Source organism: Mus caroli, unplaced genomic scaffold (genome assembly GCF_978045245.1).
Source record: "Mus caroli unplaced genomic scaffold, Mus_caroli_1 scaffold_8, whole genome shotgun sequence".
Taxonomy (NCBI): Eukaryota; Metazoa; Chordata; class Mammalia; order Rodentia; family Muridae; genus Mus; species Mus caroli.
This window is the reverse complement of record NW_028227263.1, coordinates 135402366-135416831: the sequence shown is the minus strand read 5'-3', so window position 1 is coordinate 135416831 and position 14466 is coordinate 135402366. Positions and strand designations below refer to the sequence as shown.

The 14466-nt window shown below is 39.2% G+C and overlaps 1 pseudogene; it reads left to right on the top strand.

The window, feature by feature from the left end:
• Positions 1 to 1168: 1168 nt before the first annotated feature.
• LOC147003639 (RNA-binding protein EWS pseudogene) lies at positions 1169 to 2406 on the top strand (annotated as a pseudogene).
• Positions 2407 to 14466: the final 12060 nt, after the last annotated feature.

Sequence of the window (14466 nt, the reverse complement as noted above, 5' to 3'; positions counted from 1 at the left end):
GTTGTTCCTCATGTTGCAGCTATACTTGGTGTGTAAGTGTCACACAAGTTGTACTGGTTTTGAATGCATGAAGGGGTCATGAATATCAGCTGAGGCCTAGCACTGTGAGAAGCCATTGAAGGCCACCGGTGAAATTTTAGCTGCAGTTGCAGCTGATATCCTAGGACTGATGGGGTCTTGCAAAGGATTTGAAGCTTGACATCATGAAGAGAGCCTATAAGAGGTTATTGGTGAAGCCTAGTTGCAGTTAAATACCCCAGCATACTGGAGAATCCAGTCCCATGGGATGCTCACCAAGAACAAAAGCAGCAGTGGAGTGGATGAACCTGAGCTTGGATTGATACAGATAACAGAGCTGGAGACCTGACATCTGCCCTTAGGAGGAGCCCAGAAGATCATGTAAGGATCCTGGTTTCAAAGAAGCTGTAACATCCAAGTTGCCTCAGAGACCCAAGATTTTCAAGGTACCAGAGCCAATGGATATCTCCTAAGTAATGCTGGTAACACAGAATGGAACCAGCTCAGGAAAAGAAGTTTGTGGCCATCAACAAAGATGCAAAAGGTGTTTCAGAACTGACAACTGCTTTGACATCAGACACGAAAATACAAAGTTTAGTTTGCACAGCTGGTTCCTGTCTTGATTTGGAGACTAAAGATAAGTGATTGGCTGGGTCTCAGTAGAGGCCTTGAAGCTTGGAATTTTAAAATTGATACTGTTTTACACTATGTGGACTTTAAAAGTTGTACTAAATGTGCTTTTTTTTTAATATTATATGACTAGCTATGGCCTCCATAGACTCGTAGTTCAATAAGCCTATTGGAGTCACGTAGTGGAATGTCATGGTTTGAGTATGCTTGGTCCATGGAATAGCACATTTTGGAGGCCTATCCATGTTGGAATAGGTGTGTTGCTGTTGCCATGGGCTTCAAGAACCTCATTCTAATTGCCTGGAAGTCAGTCTTTCACTAGCAGCCTTCAGGTGAAGATTAAGAACTCTCTGTTCTGCCTGTACCATGCCTGCCTAGAAGCTATCATGCTGCTATCTTGATGATAATGGACTCATCCTCTAAACCTGTAAGCCAACCCCAATTAAATGTTGTTTTTTGTAAGACGTGCCATTGTCAGGGTGTTGGTTCACAGCAGTAAAACACAAAATAAGACAGTTACTCCCCTCAGACAAGAACCTATAGCCAGGCTAAAAATCAATATAGCCAACAGAGTAGCAGCTATGGGCACCAGAGTTCTTTTCAAAAGAACCACTCCAGTGGCATGGGTATTTATGGGTAGAAATATGGAGAATTTTCCTGACAAAGGGATAACCAGAGCTTAAGTGACCCTGATAACTGTGGCAGGAGAAGAGGGAGGTTTGATTCTAGAAGCATTAGCAAAAGTGGGCAGGGAGGAGTGCAATGGGTACTGTGGAAATCAAGGTGTCTTCAATAAGACTGCTGAACCCATGGATGAAGGACCAGATCTTGATCAAGGCTTTCCTATAGACCTCGATGAAGAGTCTGACAACAGTGAAATTTATGTGTAAGGATTAAGTGACAATCTGACTTTGGATGATCTAAAGGCTTCTTTAAGCAGTGTGGGACTGTGAAGATGAGCAAAAGAACTGGACAAGCCATGATCAATATCTGCATGGATAAGGAAACAGGAAAGCCTAAATGTGATGCCACAATGTCCTACAAAGCTCCACCATCTACCAACAGGGCCATGGAATGGAGATGGAAAAGATGTTCAATGAAGCAAACATAAAAATTCTCTACCCAAAAGAAGCCTCTAATGAACAGGTTGCAGGGTGGCATGCAATCATGTGAGGGCAGAGGGATACCACCACCACTTCGTGGAAGTTCTGGCTGCACAGGATGTCCTGGAGGAACGTTGGTTTATATGTCAGGCCATGGAGGAGGTAGCAGAAGCTCCTCCACAAGAGGGTCTCTGAGGCTCAAGAGGGAATCCCTTTGGAAGGCGAAATGTCCAGCAGCAAGCAGTGTCTGGCAATGTCTCAATCTGTGCTGTGGAAACCAAATTTTACCTGGAGAACAGAATGCAACCAGTATAAGGCCCCTAATGCTGAGGGTTCCTCCCTCCACCATTTCCACCTCAGGGTGGTAATCATAGCTGAGGCAGCCCTGGTGGCATGTGAGGAGAAATAGTTGGACTGAGGGACTGACTGCGATCATCGTAGCTGAATGTTCAGAGGTGGTAGAGGTGGAGACAGATAAGACTTCTGAGGAGGCCTCAGCATGGACTAATTTGGCTTTGGTACAGGAAGACAAGGTAGTCCTAGTGGCCCTCCTGGACCTTTATTGGATCAGATTGAAGGAACAGGCAGACTTGGAAGTCCTGGGAAATTGGATAAACGTGAGCACCATCAGCAACACAGAGATTGGCCCTACTAGAGACATGCAGAGCTGCATTGATGACCAGATTTAGTTTTTAAAATAGAAAATGTTTTAAATGTATAATTCCATGTTTATAATGTTAGTGAGAATATTATGTTTATTCTTTGCCTGTACTTTTTATTTTTATCATTGTGAAGAAACATTAAAACAAGCTAAATAGTGAAAAAATCCACAGCCATATGTATTTTTAATTGTTATAGTGGTAGTTTTGCTACTGAGTAGAGTCTAAGTGTTTGATACGACCAGGAATCTATGTATTCCATTACTCATAAACCATGGATTAAGAATCATCATTATAGAGCAAGTAACAAATCCAACCAGGAAAATACTGTGTACATCGGTGTGTGTCTGAATGTTCTTATAAGTATTCATATATATATATATATATATATATATATATATATATATATATACATATATCATTGTGTATTATGTGTTGGGAATTTGATATTAATATTGATATATGTAAGTTTATCTCCTCATAATAACGTATTCATTTTGCATTAGAAACCTGAGCCATTTTGAACTCAAAATATATACTTTAATTGAAAAATTTATTTTTAAATCTTTTTTTATTACTTTTATATTTTTATAGTCCAGTCAGTGCCCTCTCATTCCCTTACCCCATTTCTCCTCCATTTTCTACAAGAGGATATCTCCATCACCTCCTGCAATGCCTTCTAACTCCCTGGGGCCTCAAATCTCTCAAAGGATAGGCTCCTCTTCTCCCACTGAGACCAGACCTGTCAGTCCTCTGATGTATATGTGTCCAGAGCCTCAGAACAGTTCATGTATAAGCTGCCTGTTTGGTGGCTCAGTGTCTGAGAGATTACAGGGGTTAGTTGAGACTGTTGGTCTTTCTTTGGGGTTGCCCTTGTCCTCAGCTTCTTCCAATTTTTCCCTAATTCAACAACAAGAATCCCTGACTTAAGCCCAGTGATTTAATGTAAGTACCTGCATCTGTCTCAGTTAGCTGCTTATTGGGCCCCTCAGAGGACAACAATGCTAGGCTCCTGTCTGTAAAACACCATAGCATCAGTAATATTGTCAGGCTGTGGAGCCATCCCTTGAAATGGACCCCACATTGGGCAGGCCACTGGACCATCTTCCCTCAGGCTTTTCTCCATTGTTGTTCCTGTGGCACTTTTAGACTGGAACAATCCTAGGTCAGAGTTTTTGACTGTGGATGGCAACCTCATCCCTCCACTCAATGCCCTGTCTTTCTAATGGAGGTAGACTCTACAAGTTCCCTCTCCCCACTGTTGGGCATTTGATCTAAAGTTCCTCCCTTTGAGTCCTGAGAGTATCTCACTTCCCAGCTATCTGTTACCTTCCAGAGGGTCCACCCACATTTATCACCCCTAAGTTTGCATACTTCTATTTGTTTTTTCAGGGCTTCTATCCTGTATCCCCCTGCCCCATACCAGATCATGTGCCCTTTTCCCCCTCCCTTCTCTCTCACACAAGTTCCCTCCCTTCCTCTGTCTCCAGTGATTTCATTCTTCTCCCTCCCAAGTCCAACTAAAACATCCTCCCTTGCACCCTTCTGCTTGTTAACCTTCATGAGTTCTGTGGATTATATCCTATGTATTCTGTAATTCTTTGGCTAGTATCCACTTCTTAAGAAGGACATACCATGCATTTCCTTGTGGATTTGAGTTAGCTCATTCCAGAGGATATTTTCTAGTTCCATCCATTTGCCTGCAAAACTCATGATGTCTTTATTCTTAATATCAGAGTAGTATTTCACTGTGTAAATGAAACATATTTTCGGTATCTATTGGTTGAGAGACATATGGGTCATTTCCATCTTCTTGCTATTATAAATACAGCCTTTATGAATATAGTTGAGGAAGTATCCTTGTGGTATGATGGAATATTTTTCAGTATATGCCAAGGGGTGGTATAAATGAGTCTTGAAGTACAGCTCTTTCCAATTTTCTGCATTATTTCATGAATTTAGCTTAAATAATGCTTTCATCACAACATTTGTAATTATGTAGCTCTCTTACTGAAAGAAAATTGTTTAGATGTGTTTTCCCTATAAATAAATTAAGTGTCATCTATCATTTCAATAGAATGGGGGAAATGGATATGTTTACTGAAGTTTAATACTTTCTTTAGATGTGGTAGTAGGCATTTTTAATTTTAGTAATCAAAAGACAGAGACACATATATCTATGCATTTACTTTTACTCTGGTGTATGGATTCAGTTTCATGAATTTGAGGCCTATACACAGACAAGCCACTATAAAAATCTAAAAACAGGCTAGACATGGTGGAACATGCCTTTAATCCCAACACTTGGGAGGCAGATGCAGACAGATTTCAAAGTTTGAAACCAGACTGGTCTACAAGGTGAGTTCCAGGAACGCCAAGGCTACACAGAAATCCCTGTCTCGAAAAATCAGCCAACCAACCAACCAAACAAAAAACTAAAAAACAAAAAATTAGATTAATATTTTTCTTTTGAATAAATTTAATGAATTGCATTCAATTTTCAAATACAGAATGATTAAAATGTATCATTATCTATAAAATACCATAAAATTTTTCAAACTAAATCAAGAGAAATAATAGAAATATTTGAAAGTCATAGTTCCAAGAATGAATAAAAACTAATTTATTTTAAGATTTATCCTATTTTTAATCAAGCATATGTTTTAGAGTTTACATATGAGCATTATTGCCAGAGGCCAGAGTCTTGTCATATACAGCTAGATTTGTAGACAGCTTTGAACAGCTAGTGGGAGCTAGGAACTAACACAGATATAAAGTAATAGGAGTATGAATTCTTTTTCTTATTAGATATTTTCTTCATTTACATTTCAAATGCTATCTCTTTTCCTAGTTTTATCTCTGAAAGTCCCCTATACCCGCCCTCTGCCTTGCTCCCAAACCCACCCACTCCTGCTTCTTGGCCCTGGCATTCCCCTATACAGGGGCATATAATATTCACAAGACCAAGGGTCTCTCCTCCCACTGATGGCCTACTAGGTCATCCTCTGCTACATATACAACTAGAAACACAAGCTCTGGGGGATACTGGTTAGTTTATATTGTTGTTCCTCCTATAGGGTTCCAGAACCCTTTAGCTCCATGGGTTATTTCTCTATCTGCAGAGTTCTATCAGAACTTCAAAGAAAACCTAATTCCAATTCTCCTCAAACAATTCCACAGAATAGAAACAAGTTACTCTACCCAGTTCATTCAATGAAGCACAATTACTCTGATACTTAAACCAGATTTCAAAGTTTGAAACCAGACTGGTCTACAAGGTGAGTTCCAGGAACGCCAAGGCTACACAGAAAATCCCTGTCTCGAAAAATCAGCCAACCAACCTCAAAGCCAACCAACAAAGACTCAAAAAAAAAAAAAAAAAAAAAGAACTTCAGACCAATTTCCCTTATGAATATCAATGTGAAAATACTCAATAAAATCCTTGCAAACCAAATCCAAGAATGCATCAAAACGATCCTCCATCATGATCAAGTAGGCTTCATCCCAGGGATGCAGAGATGGTTTAATATATGGAAATCCAACAACGTAATTCACCATATAAGCAAACTCAAAGACTAAAACCACATGATCATCTCATTAGATGCTGAGAAAGCATTTTACAAAATCCAACACCCATTCATGATAAAAGTCTTGGAAAGATCAAGAATTCAAGGTCCGTACCTAAACCTAATAAAAGCAATATACAGCAAACCAGTAGCCAACATCAAAGTAAATGGAGAGAAACTTGAAGCAATCCCACTAAAATGAGGGCCCACGTTCTCCCTACCTATGCAAAATAGTACTTGAAGTCATAGCCAGAGAAATTAGACAACAAAAGGAGGTCAAGGAGATACAAATTGGAAAGGAAGAAGTCAAAATATCACTATTTGCAGATGATATGATAGTATAGATAAGTGACCCTAAAAATTCCACCAGAGAACTCCTAAACCTGTTAAACAGCTTCACTGCAGGAGCTGTATATAAAATTAACTCAAACAAATCAGTGGCATTTCTCTACACAAATGATAAACAGGATGAGAAAGAAATTAGGGAGACAACACCCTTCACAATAGTCACAAATAATATAAAATACTTTGGTGTGACTCTAACTAAGGAAATGAAAGATCTATATGAAAGAACTTCAAGCCTATGAAGAAAGAAATCGAAGAATATCTCAGAAGATGGAAAGATGTCCCATGTTCATGGATTGGCAGGATCAATATAGTAAAGATGGCTATCTTGCCAAAAGCAATCTACAGAATCAATGCAATCCCCATCAAAATTTCAACTCAATTCTTCACAGAGTTAGAAAGGGCAATTTGCAAATTCATCTGGAATAACAAAAAACCTAGAATAGCAAACACTATTCTCAACAATAAAGGAACCTCTGGTGGAATCACCATGCCTGATCTCAAGCTGTACTACAGAGCAATGGTGATAAAAACTGCATGGTACTGGTACAGTGACAGACAGGTAGATCAATGGAATAGAATTGAAGACATAGAAAAGAACCCACACACCTATGGTCACTTGATCTTTGACAAGGGAGCTAATTCCATCCAGTGGAAAAAAATACAGCATTTCAACAAATGGTGCTGGCCGAATGGGTGGTTATCATGTAGAAGAATGTGAATTGATCCATTCTTATCTCCTTATACAAAGCTCAAGACTAAGTGGATCAAGGAACTCTATATAAAACCAGAGACTTATAGAAGAGAAACTGGGGAAAAGCCTGGAAGATATGGGCACAGGAGAAAAATTCCTGAACAGAACAGCAATGGCTTGTGCTGTAAGATCGAGAATCAACAAATGGGACTTCATAAAATTGCAAAGCTTCTGTAAGGCAAAAGACACTGTCAATAAGACAAAAAGGCCACCAACAGATTTGGAAACACTCTTTATCAATCCTAAATCAGATAGGAAACTAATATCCAATATATACAAGAACACAAAAAGGTGAACTGCAGAAAATCAAATAAAACTTTTAAAATATTGCCTACAGAGCTAAACAAAAAATTCTCAACTAAGGAATACCAAATGGCTGAGGAGCACCTGAAAAAATGTTCAACATCCTTAATCATCAGGGGAATGCAAATCAAAACAACTCTGAGAGTCCACCTCACACCAATCAGAATGGCTAAAATCAAAACTTCAGGTGACAGCAGATGCTGGTGAGGATGTGAAGAAAGAGGAACACTCATCCATTGCTGGTGGGATTGCAAGCTGGTACAAAAACTCTGGACATCAGCCTGGCAGTTCATCAGAAAATTGGACATAGTATTGCTGGAAGATCCAGCAATTCCTCTCCTGAGCATATACCCAGATGATGTCCCAATTTGTAATAAGGACACATGCTCCACTATGTTCATAGCAGCCTTATTTATAATAGGCAGAAGCTGGAAAGAACCCAGATGTTCCTCAACAGAAGAATGGATATGGAAAATGTGGTACATCTACACAATGGAGTACTACTCAGCATTAAAAACAAGTAATTTATGAAATTCTTAGGCAAATGGATAGATCTGGCAGATATCATCTTGAGTGAGGAAACTCAATCACAAAAGAACTTACATGATATGCACTCACTGATAAGTGGATATTAGTCCAGAAACTTAGAATACCCAAAGATACAATTTGCAAAACACTTGAAACTAAAGAAGAAAGGAGAGTAAACTGTGGATACTTTGTTCCTTCTTAGAATGGGAAAAAATATCCATGAAAGGAGTTATAGATTCAGTTTGGAGCAGAGCCTGAAGGAAAGACTATCCAGAGACTGTCCTAATGGGGATCCACCCCTTAAACAACCACCAAACCTGGACACTAGGCAGATGCCAAGAAGAACCTGCTAACAGGAACCTGATATGGCTGTCTCCTGCAAGGCTCTGCCAGTGACTGGCAAATACAGAAGTGGATGCTCTGAGTATCCATTGGACAGATCACAAGATCCCCAATGGAGGAGCCAGAGAAATATCCAGGGAGCTTATGGGCACTGAAACCCCATAGAAGGAACATCAATATGTACTAACCAGTACCCGCAGAGCTCCTTGGACATATACCACCAATCAATAAAAACACATGGTGGAACTTGTGGCTCTAGCTATATATGTAGGAGAGGATGGCCTAGTTGGTCATAAATGGGAGCAGAGGCCCTTGGTCCTGTGAAGGCCCTATGCACCAGTATAGGGGAATGCCAGGAGCAAGGATGTGAGTGGGTGGTCTGGGGAGCAGGGGGAAGGGATAGGGGATTTTTGGAGGACAAACTATGAAAGTGGATAACATTTGAAATGTAAATAAAGAAAATATCTAATAAAAAAAGAAAAGAAACATATTTTCATATGTATGCTCCTAAAGTATGATGAAACTGATACATTCTTTATGATCTGTGCCCATGAGATAAATCTTTCATTTAAAATTTACCTTAGGGGTAAATTTACCTCAGAATTCATTAGCAGGTATTACTTTCACAGACGACAATGTTGAGTTTCCAGGACTTACTCAGTAGATAATAGCCATTCCAGATGACCCTACTTCATCTTCTAAACTCTAAGAGCACCAGGGGTGCAAGTGGCATACAAAGATACATGAGGGTAAAATATTCACATTAATAAAAGTAAATATTTTTCTTTTTTCTTTTATTGGATATTTTCTTTATTTACATTTTAAATGTTATCCCCTTTTCTGTTTTCCATCCCTCCAGAAACACCCTATTACATCCTCCCTCTCCCTGCTTCTATGAGTGTATTCCTCCACCCACCTACTCTCACCTCCCTGCTTTCGACTCCCCTACACTGGGGCATCTATTGAGCCTTTATAGGACCAAGGACCTCTCCTTCCTTTGATGCATGACAAGGCCATCCTCTGCTACATATGCAGCTGGAGCCATGTGTACTGCTTTGTTGATGGCTTAGTCCCTGGGAGTCCTGGGGGGTCTGGTCAGTTGATATTTTTGTTCATCTTATGAGGTTGCAAACCCCTTCAACTCCTTCAATCCCTTCTCTAACTCCTCTATTAGGAACCCTGCACTCAGTCCAATGGTTGGCTGCTAACATCTACTTCTGTATTTGTAAAGCTCTGTCAGGGCCTCTCAGGAGACAGCCATAATGGCTCCTTTCAGCATGCACTTCTTGGAATCCACAATAGTCTCTGGGTTTGGTAACTGTATAAGGGATGAATCCCCAGGTGGAGAGTCTCAGGGTGACCTTTCCTTCTGTATCTGCTCTACACTTTATCTCCATATTTGTTCCTGTGAGTATTTTGTTTTCCTTCTAAGAAAGGACAGAAGCCCCACACTTTGGTCTTCCTTATTATTGAACTTCAAGTGGTCTGTGAATTGTATCCTAGTTATTTGGGGCTTTTGGACAAATATCCACTTATCAGTGAGTGCATACCATGTGTGTTCTTTTGTGATTGGGTTACCTCACACAGGATTATATTTTCTAGTTCTATGATTTTGCCTAAGAATATCATAAATTCATCATTTTTAATAGCTGAGTAGTACTCCATTGTGTAAATGCACCACATTTTCTGTATCCATTCCTCTGTTGAAGGACAGCTGGGTTCTTTCCAGCTCCTGGCTATTATAAATAATGCTGCTATGAACATAGTGGAGCACGTGTCCTTTTCACATGTTTGAGCATCTTCTGGGTATATGCTGAGGAGTGGTTTAGCTGGATCCTCAGGTTATACTGGGTCCAATTTTCTGAGGAAATGCCAAACTGATATCCAGATTTGTTGTACCAGCTTTCAATTCCACCAGCAATGTAGGAGTCTTCCTCTTTTTCCACATCTTTGCCATCATCTGCTGTCACCTGAGTTTTTTAAACATTCTGACTGGGGTGAGGTAGAATCTCAGGATTGTTTTGATTTGCATTTCCCTGGTGACTCAGGATGTTGAAATTTCTCTAGGTGCTTCTTGGCCATTCTATATTTCTCACTTGAAAATTCTTTGTTTAGCTCTGTACCCCATTTTTTAATGGGATCATTTGGTTCTCTGGAGTGTATCTTCTTGAGTTCTCTGTATATTTGGATATTAGCCCTCTATCAGATGTAGGACTGTTAAAGAGCTTTTCAGAATTTCTTGGCTGTTTTGTTTGTTTGTTTGTTTGTTTGTTTTTTGCCAATTGACAGTGTCCTTTGCCTTACAGAAGCTTTGAAATTTTATGAGGTCCCATTTGTTGATTTTTTAAAAAAAATTTTTATTAAATATTTTCTTCACTTACTTTTCAAATGCATTCCTGAATGTCCCCTATACCATTCCCCTGCCCTGCTCTGCAACCCACCCACTCCTGCTTCCTGGCCCTGGAATTCCCCTGTACTGGGGTATATAATCTTCGCAAAACCAAGGGCCTCTCCTCTCATTGATGGCTGACTAGGCCATCCTCTGCTACATATTCAACTAGAGGCACAAGCTCAGGGGAGTACTGGTTAGTTCATATTGTTGTTCCACAAACCATTGGTGTTCTGTTCAGGAAATTTTCCCCTGTGCCCATATGTTCGAGACTCTTCCCCACTTTTTCCTCTGTAAGTTTCAGTGTATATGGTTTTATGTGACAGTCTTTGATCCACTTGGACTTGGGCTTTGTACAAGGATATAAGAATGAGTTGATTTGCATTCTTCTCTATGCTGACCAAAAGTTAAACCCGCACCATTTATTTAAAATACAGTCTTATTCCCACGGGATGGTTTCAGCATCATTGTCAAAGATCATGTGACCATACATTTGTAGGTTCATTTCTGGGTCTTCAATTCTATTCTATTTATCTTCCTGCCTGTCTTTCTACCAATACCATGCAGTTGTTTGTTTATTTGGTTGGTTTGTTGGTTGTTTTTCTTTTTGTTTTGTTTTTTATTTTTTATCACAATTGCTCTGTAATATAGCTTGATGTCAGGTATGGTGATTCCCCCAGAAGTTCTTCGATTGTTGAGAATAGTTTTTGCTATCCTGGGTTTTTTTGTTATTTGATATGAATTTGCAAATTGCTCTTTCTAACTCTATGAAGAATTGATTTGGAATTTTGATGAGTGTATTAGTCAGGGTTCTCTAGAGTCACCAAATTATTGGTAGTCTTTATATAGGAAAAGAATTTGTTGATGACTATATTCTGCATCCCAACTCCGAACAATGGTCTGCAGCAGCTGTGAAAGGAAGTCCAACGATGTAGGAGTTGCTCAGTCCCACAAGGCAAACAGTCAAAGAGACAGTGTGTCAATCTTCCTTCTTCCAATGTCCTTATGTAGGCCTCCAGCAGAAGGTGTAGCCCAGATTAAAGGTGTGTGCCACCACACCTTTAATCTCAGATGACCTTGAACTCAGAGATCTCCCTGTCTTAATTTTCTGGAATTCATAGCCACTATACCTCAAGATCTCCATGCCAAGATTCAGGTCAGAAACTTCTATTTCCCAGCCTCCAGATTCTGATCACTTGTGAGTCTTCCAATTATGAATTGTAGTTCATTCCAGATATAGTCAAGCTGACAACCAAGAATAGCCACTACAATGCATATTGCATTGAATCTGTAGATTGCTTTCAGAAAGATGGCCATTTTTACTGTGTTAATCTTTCCAATCCATGAGCATGGGAGATCTTTCCATCTTCTGAAGTCTTCTTCAGTTTCTTTCTTCAGAGACTGGAAGTTTTTATCATATAGATCTTTCACTTTCTTAGTTAGAGTCAGACCAAGGTATGTAATATTATTTATGGCTATTGGAAGGGTGTTGTTTCCCTAATTTCTTTGGATCAATTCACATTCTTCTACATGATAACAGCCAGTTGTGCCAGCACCATTTGTTGAAAATGCTGTCTTTTTTCCACTGGATGGTTTTTGCACCCTTTTCAAAGATCAAGTGACCATAGGTGTGTGGGTTCATCTCTGGGTCTCAATTCTGTTCCATTGGTCTACTTGTCTGTCACTATACCAGTACCATGCAGTTTTTATCACAATTGTTCTGTAGTACAGATTTAGGTCAGGCCTGGTGATTCCACCAGAGGTTCTTTTATCCTTGAGAAGAGTTTTTGCTATCCTAGGTTTTTTGTTATTCCAGATGAACCTGTCGATTGCCCTTTCTAATTCGTTGAAGAATTGAGTTGGAATTTTGATGGGGATTGCATTGGAACTGTAGATTGCTTTTGGCAAGATAGTCATTTTTACTATATTGATCCTGCCAATCCATGAGCATGGGAGATCTTTCCATCTTCTGAGATCTTCTTTAATTTCTTTCTTCAGAGACATGAATTTCTTATCATACGGATCTTTCACTTCCTTAGTTAGAGTCACGCCAAGATATTTTATATTATTTGTGACTATTGAAAAGGGTGTTGTTTCCCTAATTTCTTTCTCAGCCTGTTTATCCTTTGTGTACAGAAATGCCATTGACTTGTTTGAGTTAATTTTATATCCAGCTACTTCATTGAACCTGTTTATCAGGCTTAGGAGTTCTCTGGTGGAATTTTTAGGGTCACTTATCTATACTATCATATCATCTGCAAAAAGTGATATTTTGACTTCTTCTTTTCCAATTTGTATCCCCTTGATCTCCATTTGTTGTCGAATTGGTCAGGCTAGGACTTCAAGTACTATGTTGAATAGGTAGGGAGAGAGTGGACAGCCTTGTCTAGTCCCTGATTTTAGTGGGATTGCTTCCAGCTTCTCACCATTTACTTTGATGTTGGCTACTGGTGTGCTGTAGATTGCTTTTATCATGTTTAGGTATGGGCCTTGAATTCCTGATCTTTCCAAGACTTTTATCATGGATGGGTGTTGGATTTTGTCAAATGTTTTCTCAGCATCTAACGAGGTGATCATGTGGTTTTTGTCTTTGAGTTTCTTTATATAATAGATTACGTTGACAGATTTCCGTATATTAAACCATCCCTGAATCCCTGGAATGAAACCTACTTGGTCAGGATGGATGATTGTTTTGATGTGTTCTTGGATTCGGTTAGCAAGAACTTTATTGAGGATTTTTGCATCAATATTCATAAGGGATATTGGTCTGAAGTTTTCTATCTTTGTTGGGTCTTTTTGTGGTTTAGGTATCAGAGTAATTGTGGCTTCATAGAATGAGTTGGGTAGAGTACCTTCTGTTTCTATTTTGTGGAATAGTTTGTGAAGAACTGGGATTAGATCTTCTTTGAAGGTCTGATAGAACTCTGCACTAAACCCATCTGGTCCTGGGCTTTTTTTAGTTGGGAGACTATTAATGACTGCTTCTATTTCTTTGGGGGATATAGGGCTGTTTAGATCATTAATCTGATCTTGATTTAATTTTGGTACCTGGTATCTGTCTAGAAACTTCTCCATTTCATCCAGTTTCTCCACTTTTGTAGAGTATAGCCTTTTGTAGAAAGATCTGATGGTGTTTTGGATTTCTTCAGGGTTTGTTGTAAAGTCTCCCTTTTCATTTCTGATTTTGATAATTAGAATGCTTTCCCTGTGCCCTCTCGTAAGTCTGGCTAAGGGTTTGTCTATCTTGTTGATTTTCTCAAAGAACCAGCTCCTTGTTTGATTGATTCTTTGAATAGTTCTTCTTGTTTCCACTTGGTTGATTTCGCCCCTGAGATTGATTATTTCCTGCCATCTACTCCTCTTGGGTGAATTTGCTTCCTTTTGTTCTAGAGCTTTTAGGTATGTTGTCAAGCTGCTAATGTGTGCTCTCTCTAGTTTATTTTTGGAGGCAATCAGAGCTATGAGTTTTCCTCTTAGAAATGCTTTCATTGCGTCCCATAAGTTTGGGTATATTGTGGCTTCATGTTCACTGAACTCTAAAAAGTCCTTAATTTCTTTCTTTATTCCTTCCTTGACCAAGGTATCATTGAGAAGAGTGTTGTTCAGTTTCCACGTGAATGTTGGCTTTCTATTATTTATTTTGTTATTGAAGATCAGCCTTAGTACATGGTGATCTGATAGGATGCATGGGACGATTTCAATATTTTTGTATCTGTTGAGGCTTGTTTTGTGACCAATTATGTGGTCAGTTTTGGAGAAGTTACCATGAGGTTCTGAGAAGAAGGTATATCCTTTTGTTTTTGGATAAAATATTTTGTATGTATCTGTT